Here is an 11,662-nt window from a genome sequence, read left to right as displayed (position 1 = left end):
TAAAAAAAAAAAAAAGAATTACATTGTAAACTAATGCAATTTGATTGCATATTGTCAAATCTTACGTACAAGGGACATGCAGAATTCAATTCAAACAGTGCAGTTAGCTACTGCCTCAGATGCTGAGTGCAAAGATGAGACAAATATACAAATCTGAGGTGGAGAGGTCTTACCACAGAGGAAGAAGGTTTCTGACTTATGGATGCTGGGGCCTCAGCCTCCTTATATCTGGTTGGAAGTGCTAACCAAGCAAAAGTTAATTATGGACCACTCTGGGAAAGGAAATAAATTGGATGACAGACCTCTGTGTGTCTGTGTCTCACTAGCACCTCCCACTTCCAGGAACACCACACTCCCATTACATTACTTTTTAATGTCATATTTGTCTCTGAAGCGAGATTTGATTACTAATAGTTACAACAATTTCAAAAATGTGATTTATCAAACTGATTCCAGTATTACTCCCACTGACCCTCAAATACTGTAATGGATTGAGTACATGTTGCCCCACTACAACTAAAATAGTTTTCATTAAATCTAATCTGACTTTATTTAGTTCCATTTTAGTGCATTAATCCTCATCAACAACTTTATATATATGTTCACCTATTATTTCTATTATTTAGCTTGTAAACACATCTGAACTGTCTCCTCACCTCATGCTTGTGACGGAGTTGGCCGTTACCTCGTGCTTTGCTGAGTTTGATTTATCACCCTGGTGGAACCATATTAAATGAATATTTTAAAGCTAGAATGAAAACATTTCTATATCAGCTTATAAAGCTTTAAAATCTAATGTGTAGTTTTTATCTACAGTTTGATATATTGAAGATGCTGGAGGTGCTTTTATTTGTCTCACATTTCAGTTGGCTAAAACGGTCCAGTAGGATTCTTATGACTTACATAACACCATACCAGTATTTCAATCATCTTATCCACTCATATTGCTGACAGCGATATAGCTGTCTCAAACATTTATTACTCTCTGAAGTTAACCGCTTAGCAGCTGAGCTGGCTTCAGTAAAACTGATATCAAATGAATAGGGAATAGTTACAATAAACTAACAGATTCCTTTACATTACATTTCAATCAATCCTTTACATAACAGTTTTTTATAACTTTTAGTAAAGACAGCTCTTGCTACTTGTAGAGAGAAAAAACAATAATAAGCACTTGAGTAAGTTCTTTTATCAAGTCATGCATTTCACATTCTTCAATGTCGATCACATCTTTTCAGATTTCAAACCTTTGCATTCAAATTGTTGTTTAAATGCTATTTGTGTCTAATATGGTGGAGCTAAATTAATGTTCAATAGGGGGAAACTTTACAGAACGTTCAGATAGAAATGTATTGTGAAGAACAGATATGACTGTCTGTCAGGTAGAACAAGGAATCATGTCAGCTCTATTCAATACATTTCTATCAGCAATGTTCAGAACATTTCACCTCACTGAATACACCCTGTTTGTTCAGGTTCAGTGTCCACCCAGCACATCAGTACCAGAAGCCCCATATCTGCTGGATCCACTAGTTGAGCAGGGTGACCATCTGGAAGGACCCCATCAAAGCCTTTTAATTTCTTGGACTGTGCTCTCGTCTTCACGACAGCCAAGGTTTATTGTTTGATATATCTGCCAACATCGCCAAATTCTGGCACAGATGCCACTGTTATTAGACAAGATATTTACTTGACGTGTTTGTGGGTGGAGAGAATATTAGCACCATGCAGACTAAACGTTTATGACATTAAGTTATTTTAATGTGCAAAAATGTAATATGTACACCTGCAGGGCCGGCTCCAAACATAAGTGATATATGCGGTCGCTAAGCGGGCCCCGGGGGTTGCTATGGGGATTAGGTCGGGGTCTCAACTTACTGTCAAGAGTTACAATAGTGTAGTAAGGTGTAGTAAATGTTGCATCAGCAGTTTTTCTCTTGTTATGTCAGTCACTGACAATCACTCAACTAGCCATGTCAGCTAACAATTTTTAGATTGGTAAGTTAGTCACTGGTATTTTGACCACCCTTTTTCTATCTAAACTTGTAGTAATAATGGCCGAATACCGACCCGGCATGTTGGGCACGTGCCGAGGACCCCTGAACTCCAGAGGGGCCCCTATTGATTTTGTTAAACAATCTCACTCAGATATCATTAACATGGCATAAATCATGGCAAAATGTGTAGAATTGCAAGAAATGTGTTTAAAAGAGCCAAAACGTATCTCTGCCCCATGGCAAAATGTGTAGAACTGGTTTAAAACTGCAACATTTCTCTACATGTCGTTCAGTACAAACCATTCCGCAACATAGCAAACGTTCAAGCGAACTAAACGCAACTCATGTGTTTAAATGTTTGTTGAATAGTGCAGTTGGGAGTTGGAGGTCAGGAAGGAAAGACCTGTTTGTTTGTATTGTTTTATTGCAGCCAAGTTTCACCTTAGCGACAGTCGGATGTGATGTGAACAGGCAAAAGCGGTGAGGGAGGAGCGCCCTTCTCAAATCTAACAGTAATCTGCGCCCCTCGGTCATGTTGTCAACAAGGCAACGTGATTCATAGTTCAGAAACATACAACATCTCTTTTCCATAAAATATGTTTGAAGTTTCAAACTAGTTTTCAGTGGGAAGGCAGATAAATACTTTTTTTTGTATGTAAAAACACAGAATTGTACTTATCACTCCACGTGCTTACTTAATTCACTTTTGTTTTGAGACGACTTTGCTGTCGGACAAAATGGGGAACCTGGCTCACGCCCGGGAGGCAGCCTGGTTCCAAAACGAATGCAATAGACACTAACCCCTTTGACCCGGCGCATGCACTGGACATTAATTAATAGAACTCCTTCACTGGTATTTTGACCAACCTTTTTAAGAGCTTATCTGATTGGTCAAAATACCAATGATTGAAAAAAAGTTCAGAATTGGGCAGCCTGTCTAAACGCAGCCTAACATACTGAATCTGATTTCAAGTAATTAAGGGCAATATTTTTGATCACTTGATTCAGCTGAACCTGCTGTGTTAGTACTGGGTGGAATAAAAGCCTGCCCACCATGAGGATGGGCTGTCTAGAACAGGAGTTGAAGGCACCTGATATACTGTTATTAACTGCCAGACATTATTAAGCAGTTGAGCAAACTATCATTATAAAAATAATTGTACATATTTGACGTATTTTGGCATTGCCTTGGGAGGATATCAACTCTTGATCCAATACATTTTAAGGGTGCTTTAATCGACTCAATCTGTGCTCACAAAGTAGTTTTATCACCACAGACAGGAGTTTGCCTGAGACACCCCAGCGCTTTGGCTCACGTCATTATTATTTTCATGATTCAATCCATTCAAATGTCACAGCCAGTAAAAATCTAAATCTGGATGTGAAATGTCACATGCTTTGGCATGGATCCACAAAACCTTCCAATCTTGGCTCGGTTCATTCCGATCTTATTTTCCAGATCACATGTCTCTCTGTAAATCTATTACGGTGTCAGCAATGTCAGGACTGTCTGGTTGACTAATAAGGTCAATATAATGTGCTGGACTGTATCGGATCTCTCTGTATTCCACAGTACAGGTTACAGTGGCGTGTATTCATGGATGCCCAAGGAAACCTGGCTCCCCCCCACAAAAAAAAAATATCAATAAAAAAATGAATAAACATAAATGATCTTCCGTCTCTCTGTGGTTTTATAATTTTCCTTCAACTTGCAAGAGGCTGAATGTATCTGACCGGAGAAAGCATTCGAGCGAGCGAAACAGCGCCCCTCTGTCTCTGTATGTGTAAGCCATATATCTGATGCTGTGTGGTCAAAAAGAGTATGATATTGTATCATTGAATGCAAGGGGGAGCCAGCGAGCATTTGGCCTCCCTTGATATTTTTTTTCCCGACAAAAATAGCCAATCAGCGTTGAGCTAAACTGAGTGAGTTCAAATGTGAATTGTCCCGGCGCACCAAAACAAAGTATCAACCTTTTAGTTGCCACTCTATTAGACTAAGCAGAGGTGATTTAATGATGTTGAAGTTGAAATGGTGCTGGAATAGTGGAGGGAGGCAGCTCCTGTTTTCTTTGCGACTTGCAGTAACTCTCTGTGGATCTAAATCAATAGATGTTCAGTTGTCCAAAAATGTAGGAGAAATGAACTTGCTTGACTGTGCTGTAGGTCATGTAATTGTCTGTTACTGTACATGCAACATTCTTTGTCGACTCCACGGGACAGATGTTGCTCTCCAGTTTCATGGTTAAACAAAGGTGTGGTTGAATTTATTCTGCCGCTGTGTCTTCTTATTGTCTCGGGCTTAGGCCTATATATCACGGTGTCAAAGCATATAAACTAACAGGTTACAGAGCAAACAACGCAATTATCACAACACATTGGTTGTAATATGACTTTTTGTTCCTGGCTTGTCTTCCCCAGTGATTTTACCCACCACTGCTGATAGGTTATGAGGTCTTCACCTTTCAGCTTGCAATGTGAAGTCAATGGAGGACTCAATGTAATATTAATCTAATACATTTACAAGGAGAAACACTTGGACAGTTTTTCAGAAAACTGTACAGATCTTTGGACAAACATACTAAATGGCATAAATGGCCGTTACAAGGTGTCGTCAACAGTTTTACCCCCTGTCAGTGACCTTCTTCAACCATGGCCATGATCCAAAACTGGCTGTCAGAAATACATGCAGCCTAAAGTATGTTAGGCTGCGTATAGACAGGCAGCCAAATTCAGATCTTTTATTTTTCAAAAAGTGGTCTTTTGACCAATCAGATCAGCTCTGAAAAGGATCTGATGTGAAATTGTCTGATGTGATTGATTAAAAGACCAGTGAGGGAGTTCTAATGTCCAGGGCATGCCCCGGGTTAGGGTTGATTGCATTCGTTTTGGAACCAGGCTGCCTCTCGTGCATGAGCCAGGTGCCCCGTTTTGGCCGACGGTAACGTTGGCTCAAAACTAAAGTGACATAGGTTAAGCATGTGGAGTAATGAGTAGGATTCTGTGTTTTCACATACAAAAGTGATCGCTTTATCTGAAGTCTGGGGTGGGGGTTTGTTCGCAGTTGTTTTTGTGCAGCAGTGAGTGAGAGTGTCATTCCAGTTCAGCTAATCTGTTGTGTCATGCCATTACATTTTATATACGATTATAGCCATTGACGGTGTCTTGTGAAAGACTCACGTATGGCCTTGTATCAATAGAGAACGGTTGACTAAGTCAGTGGTTCTCAATTCTCTCCCCCCTACGGCACTTTATTTTTGTATTTCTGACACACCCTTTTATGAACATGGCCATATTGGGCTTGTAAATGATCTGTTGCTTTAGTTTGCTTCCTGTAACTCTGTCATGGACTGTATGGGATCAAATTGGAGTTTCAAAAACATGTCAGAAGATGTGGTTTGAAACCATCTCTATGACGCAGGGCCATAAAGCAATCCTAAACTACTGAACCTGATTTCAAGTAATTCAGGGATAAATTGAAGGTGATAATAATTTGATTTCGCTGAAACTGCTGTGTTAGTGCTGGGGTGGAATAAAAGCCTGCACACCATGTGGATGGGCTATCCAGAACAAGAGTTGCAGGCCCCTGGTATACTGTTATTAACTGCCAGATGTCATTAAGCAGTTGAGTAAACTGTCGTTATAAAACTGTTTGTACATATTGGCCCATGGGGGAATCGAATAGTAACTCTTGATCCAATACATTTTAAGGGTGCTTTAAATGGTCAGGCTGTGCTTGCAAAGTAGTTTTATCACCACAGACAGGAGTTTGGCTGAGACACCCCAGTGCTTTGGCTCACGTCAGCATATTTTTTTACATCATTCAATCCAGTAAAATGTCACAGCCAGTGAAAATCTAAATCTGGATGTGAAATGTCACATGCTGTGGAGAGGCGGGGTCATGCTGTGGAGAGGCGGAGTCATGCTGTGGCATGTATCCACATGACAACCAAGCTTGGCTAATTCAGATTTCATTTTCCAGATCACATGTCTCGCTGTAAATCTATTACGGTGTCTGCAATGTGAGGACCTTCTGGTCGACTAATAAGGTCAATATAATGTGCTGGCCTGTATCGGATCTCTCTGTGGTCTACAGGTATGAGGTGTTCACCTTTCAGCATGCAGTGTGAAGTCTATGGAGCGCTAAATGTAATTTATCATGAATCTCATGCCATGTTGTCAACATGCCAATAAAATACATGTTCGAATGTTCAAACTCATTTTCATTGGGAAGGAAGAAAAAGTTCTTTTTTAAATCAAAAGCAATCACTTTTCCATTGTGACACCGCAGAATTCTAGTCATTACTCAACCTATGTCACTTTTACATTGTGACACCGCAGAATTCTACTCATTACTCAACCTATGTCACTTTTACATTGTGACACCTCAGAATTCTACTCATTACTCAACCTATGTCACTTTTACTTTGTGACACCGCTGAATTCTACTCATTACGCAACCTATGTCACTTTTACTTGGAGCCAACTTCGCTGTCAGCCATGACGGGGCATCTGGTTCACACACGGGAGTAGACACTAACATGCTTCCCCCGGGGCAGTAATAGAACTCCCTCACTTTGACCAATCACATCTTTTCACATCAGATCTTTTTTCAGAGCTTGTCTGAATTGGTCAAAAGACCAATTATTGAGAGAAAAAAATATCAGTATTGGGCTGGCTATCTAAACGCAGCCTGAACCCACTGTGTTAGTGCTGGGCTGGAATAAAAGCCTGCTCCCCATGTGGATGGGCTGTCCATAACAGGAGTTCCAGGCCCCTGATATACTGCTATTAACTGGCCAATGTCAATAAGAAGTTGAGTAAACTGTCATTATAAAACTGTTATTGTACATATTTGTCGTATTTTAGCAGGGCCTTGGAGGATCAGATAGTAACTCCTGATCCAATATATTTTAAGGCTGCTTTAAATGGTTTTATCACCACAGACAGGACTTTGCCTGAGACACTTTTCAAGCATCAACATCTATAAGTGACTTTGTTGAGCTTCACAATACATTTTTGATACTTTTGAATGATTTGGACATGATGCCCTAAAAATGCTAAAATCGGTCCAATGACTTGAATGGAAATTGTGACACAAATGCTAAAACTCTAGCATTTGGAAACAGTGCCAGGGAAACTAAACCCAAGCATTGATTGCTGTCATACCTTGTCCATATAATTCTTACAGGGTTAGAAAACCAATGTGTAATTTTGTAATTTGGGTGAACTATCCCTAAACATCAATCCAGGCGTTCTGAGATCTGGCATTCATCTGCAATGTAGTCAGCGTGGACTGTGGCCATTTGCTTCAGAACCACAGATTTCACAAAACCTGCAACTAATGTAAGCTTACAGAGTGGGTAACTGTTCACTGCTCCAAAAACTGCCTTCTGACACCATGTATCTCGTCTGTTTTGTCTGACTATGTGGCCTTTATTCCAACCTAAAGGCCACACAGTCTGTGGATTCTATTTATAGCCGTCTCATAAAAGTGTGAAGCATCTGCTATGTGTGAAGCCTCCGCTTTGCTGACTAAGCTATCTAGGGGGTCACGGTGGCGTGAGTTTGGGGGGTGAATGTGGCAGATGAGGATCTCTCAGCCTGATGCGTCTCGACTGAATAGCTAGGTTTTCGGCGGCGCGACAGGGTAACAGGAGGGCAGTCGGTACTCGCCAAGCAACCTGATGTGTCTCGGCTGAATAGCTAGGTTTTCGGCGGCGCGACAGGGTAACAGGAAGGCAGTCGGTACTCGCCAAGCAGCCTGACATCATTTAGACCTCGTTCAAAGTGAACGTTCACAGCACAATTAATAAAAAGCTTCTGTGTCTGAAACCTGTCTTGCCTACTGCTTAGAAGTGCAGTCATCTCCAAAATGATTGACACCCTTGATAAAAATGAGCAAAAATACTGTATAAAATAAATAATTCAAATACTGAGCTATGTTGTATGCAAAAAAACATTTTGGCAAATGTTCATTATTTTATACTAATTCACTTGCTCAGAGATAGATATTTTTTGAACAAGTGTCACGTTCCTGTCCTTATTTCCTTTGTTTTGTCTTTGTTTAGTTGGTCAGGACGTGAGCTGGGTGGGCATTCTATGTTATATGTTTCTATGTTGGGTTCTTTTCAATTAGCCTGATATGGTTCTCAATCAGGGGCAGATGTTTTACGTTTCCTCTGATTGAGAACCATATTAAGGTAGGCTGTTCACACTGTTTGTTTGTGGGTGATTGTTCCTGTGTCAGTGTTTGCGCCACACGGGACTGTTTCGTTTGTGAGTTTGTTCCTGTTCGTGCGTTCTTCGTTGTCTGTAAGTTCTCATGTTCAGGTCTGTTTACGTCATTTATTATTTTGTAGTTTGTTCAAGTGTATTTTCGTCTTCGTTATTATTATTAAAATCATTATGTCTTCATACCTCGCTGCATATTGGTCCGATCCTTGCTCCTCCTCAGACGAGGAGGAGAACGAACGTTACAACAAGTAATATTTTCTTCGGAGTGGCTGCAGATCAGACTATTCCCTGACCTTTCTATTTCTTCTGCTGACCAGCTAAAAGTCTTGGGAGCTTCTGCGCGTCTGCGGGATTCTCTACGTAAATTTTTTTAAGTAGCTGCTGCTCACTCTGCTACCGCTTCCCCATCCTTCCTCCCAGCAGCAATGATTGGACACCTAAATAGGCAGTCTATTTAGGCACGCTATTTATAGTTAGCATATCAAACACAAGCAAGACACAGACAGGTAGTCTAAACAGCAATTACATTTTATTTTTTCATTCATTGCACACATTGGCTAAACAGGAGGCAGACAGGCCATTCAAAGTAGGTAGTGTTCTTTTTTTCAGCAACAGACTACGATATGACCAATAGCAGTCGGCCCTGGGCCTGTTCCAAAACTAACTCGCCCACTATCAAACTCTGGTTAGCGGCTACACGCTTCAGCTGCCCAGAGTTGGAACAGCTACTCTGGCGTATTTCAATCATGCACAGATCATCGTGTTGATCATATAGGTTGAGGGTTGAGACATCGGCTACATCATTGGGTAGATCGTATCATCACAGTTCAGAAGAGGGGGATTAAAGAGAGAAATGTGCAGGGAGGGGGAGGATGAGCAGCAGAGATTTCAGGACAATTTGTGTTATAGTCTTGGTAAGTGTTGGGTGTTTTAAGAGGGAGTGTCCTTACCTGTCTTCCCTGACTATTTCATGAAACTCACGTGGCCCCAGTCTCTGTGCCCCAGTCTCTGTGCCCCAGTCTCTGTGCCCCAGTCTCAGTGCCCCAGTCTCAGTGCCCCAGTCTCAGTGCCCTAGTCTCAGTGCCCTAGTCTCAGTGCCCCAGTCTCATCTAAGGACATCAGCTCCTTCAAGAGTATCAAGTGTCTTTTTTTGATTCAGTAAGTTGTTGCTAGGGCAATTGAATTCAAGTTCCGATCCTCTATCTAGTAGCCTACTTAATAATTGTTGTTTGAGCTGTCTGATTGGTCAGTACTTGTGACTGTTGCTGTGGACATAGATTCGTTTTCAGGCCTGTTTATGTAATTGTCGTGCTAATTCGTAGGCCTGTTGTCATCTAGGGGGTATTTTTCTTCACCTCTGCTAGGCAATCGGCAATTAGACTGGGTACTTAGTGTCTCCCTTGTTTTTTCAGCAGCAGCTGTAAGCGGCGGTCTTGTCAAGCGGAGGTGTTGTCACCAAAACTAAGACTGTCTCCGAAACAAAAATGTTCTGAGTTATTCAAAGACATGAAGAGTTATTCAGAGGAAGGAAAGAGAGGAAGGCTCTCTCACTTGAGTATCTTCGTTATTTTTAGTGTTGTAGCTTTGTCAACTATGTGTGTGTTCTCTATCTCTGTTCGTTCCTCTACTTGTAGATTTTGCAGATGTCCATGGCTCCCCACTGCCCGTGACTGCAACCCTTCTAATTTAGTGCACCCTGCGCGCACACAGCCCATGTGGAATTCCTGGCCTCCGGCAGTGTTTGGAACTGTCGATCTGCGGTCATTTCAGCCTATGCTGCCCTTTTTGTCCACGACAGAGACGTGTATTACTTAAATGGAGATTATCTTTTCCCTCTCTCTCCTGTCCATCTCATCATTTGAATTCCATGCTGTCACTGTAACTCAGCCCCTACCCACTCAGACCCTACCCACTCAACCCCTAACCCCCCGGCCCCTACCCACTTAGACCCTACCCACTCAGACCCTACCCACTCAACCCCTAACCCCCCGGCCCCTACCCACTTAGACCCTACCCACTCAGACCCTACCCACTCAACCCCTAACCCCCCGGCCCCTACCCACTTAGCCCCAACCCAGATGGACATGTGCCATCGCAATCTTCGCGCTCTCTCTCCCACTACTCTCCTCTATCCTATCATCTCTCCCTTCTGCTAAATCATTCTCCCTCCTCCAACCCTACTCTCCTGATTCTCCTCCTTCAACCCTACTCTCAATCAAATCAAGTGTTTTATTCGTCACATGCTTCGTAAACAACAGGTGTGGACTAGCAGTGAAAAGCTTACTTACTTGCTCTTCCCAACAATGCAGAGAGAAACAACAGGTGTGGACTAGCCGTGAAATGCTTACTTACAGGCCCTTCCCAGCAATGCAGAGAGAAACAACAGGTGTGGACTAGCTGTGAAATGCTTCCTTACAGGCCCTTCCCAACAATGCAGAAAGAAACAACAGGTGTGGACTAGCATTTTAGAGTGGCCTTTTATTGTCCCCAGAACAAAGTGCGCCTGTGTAATGATCATGTTGTTTAATCAGCTTCTTGATATGCTACACCTGTCCGGTGGATGGATTATCTTGGCAAACGAGAAATTCTCACTAACAGGGATGTAAACACATTTGTGCACAAAATGTGAGAGAAATAAGTTTTTGTGCATATGGAACATTTCTGGGATCTTTTATTTCACCTCATGAAACATTTACATTTACATTTAAGTCATTTAGCAGACGCTCTTATCCAGAACGACTTACAAGTACATACATTCATACTTTTTTTGTACTTGCCCCCCGTGGGAATCGAACCCACAACCCTGGCGTTGCAAGCGCCATGCTCTACCAACTGAGCCACACGGGGCATGGGACCAATACTTTACATGAAGCGTTTCTATATTTGTTTCAGTATTATAGTCAAGTCATTGTGTAAAAACAGTTGAACTGTTTCTAAACAGGTGAGCTGGTTAAAGTTTCTGGTGTTTTGTGTTGGAAAACGGAGTGGGTTGAGCATAACACATCAACCCTGTTACCCATAGATATACAGGCTAGAAATGTTTTAACAATTTCAACTACAAAAAATGTGTTGCTTGCATTCAATTGCCACTCCCTGTTACACACAACAAGCTTCGCAAGGGGATTTATGGCTGATTTAAGATGAAATCGTCAATTATTTCACAGTCAACCCTGCTACAGTCAACTCTGTTACAGTCAACCCTGTTACATTCAACTCTGTTACATTAAACTATGTTACAGTCAACCCTGTTACAGTCAACCCTGTTAGAGTCAACTATTTTACAGTCAACCCTGTTACAGTCAACTCTGTTACAGTCAACTCTTTTACAGTCAACTCTTTTACAGTCAACTCTTTTACAGTCAACTCTGTTACAGTCAACTCTCTTATAGTCAACTCTGTTACAGTCAACTGTTTTACATTAAACTCTG

At 41.6% G+C, this 11,662-nt stretch overlaps 1 non-coding gene across 1 annotated transcript; it reads right to left on the bottom strand.

Annotated features, from left to right (window-relative positions):
* Positions 1-11,008: 11,008 nt before the first annotated feature.
* On the bottom strand, positions 11,009-11,082 carry trnaa-ugc (transfer RNA alanine (anticodon UGC)). Its single transcript has one exon. It is a non-coding gene; the product is annotated as a tRNA-Ala (tRNA).
* Between the last annotated feature and the right edge of the window lie 580 nt (positions 11,083-11,662).

Source organism: Salvelinus fontinalis, chromosome 40 (genome assembly GCF_029448725.1).
Source record: "Salvelinus fontinalis isolate EN_2023a chromosome 40, ASM2944872v1, whole genome shotgun sequence".
NCBI classification, from domain to species: Eukaryota; Metazoa; Chordata; class Actinopteri; order Salmoniformes; family Salmonidae; genus Salvelinus; species Salvelinus fontinalis.
This window is presented reverse-complemented; position numbering and strand designations above follow the sequence as displayed.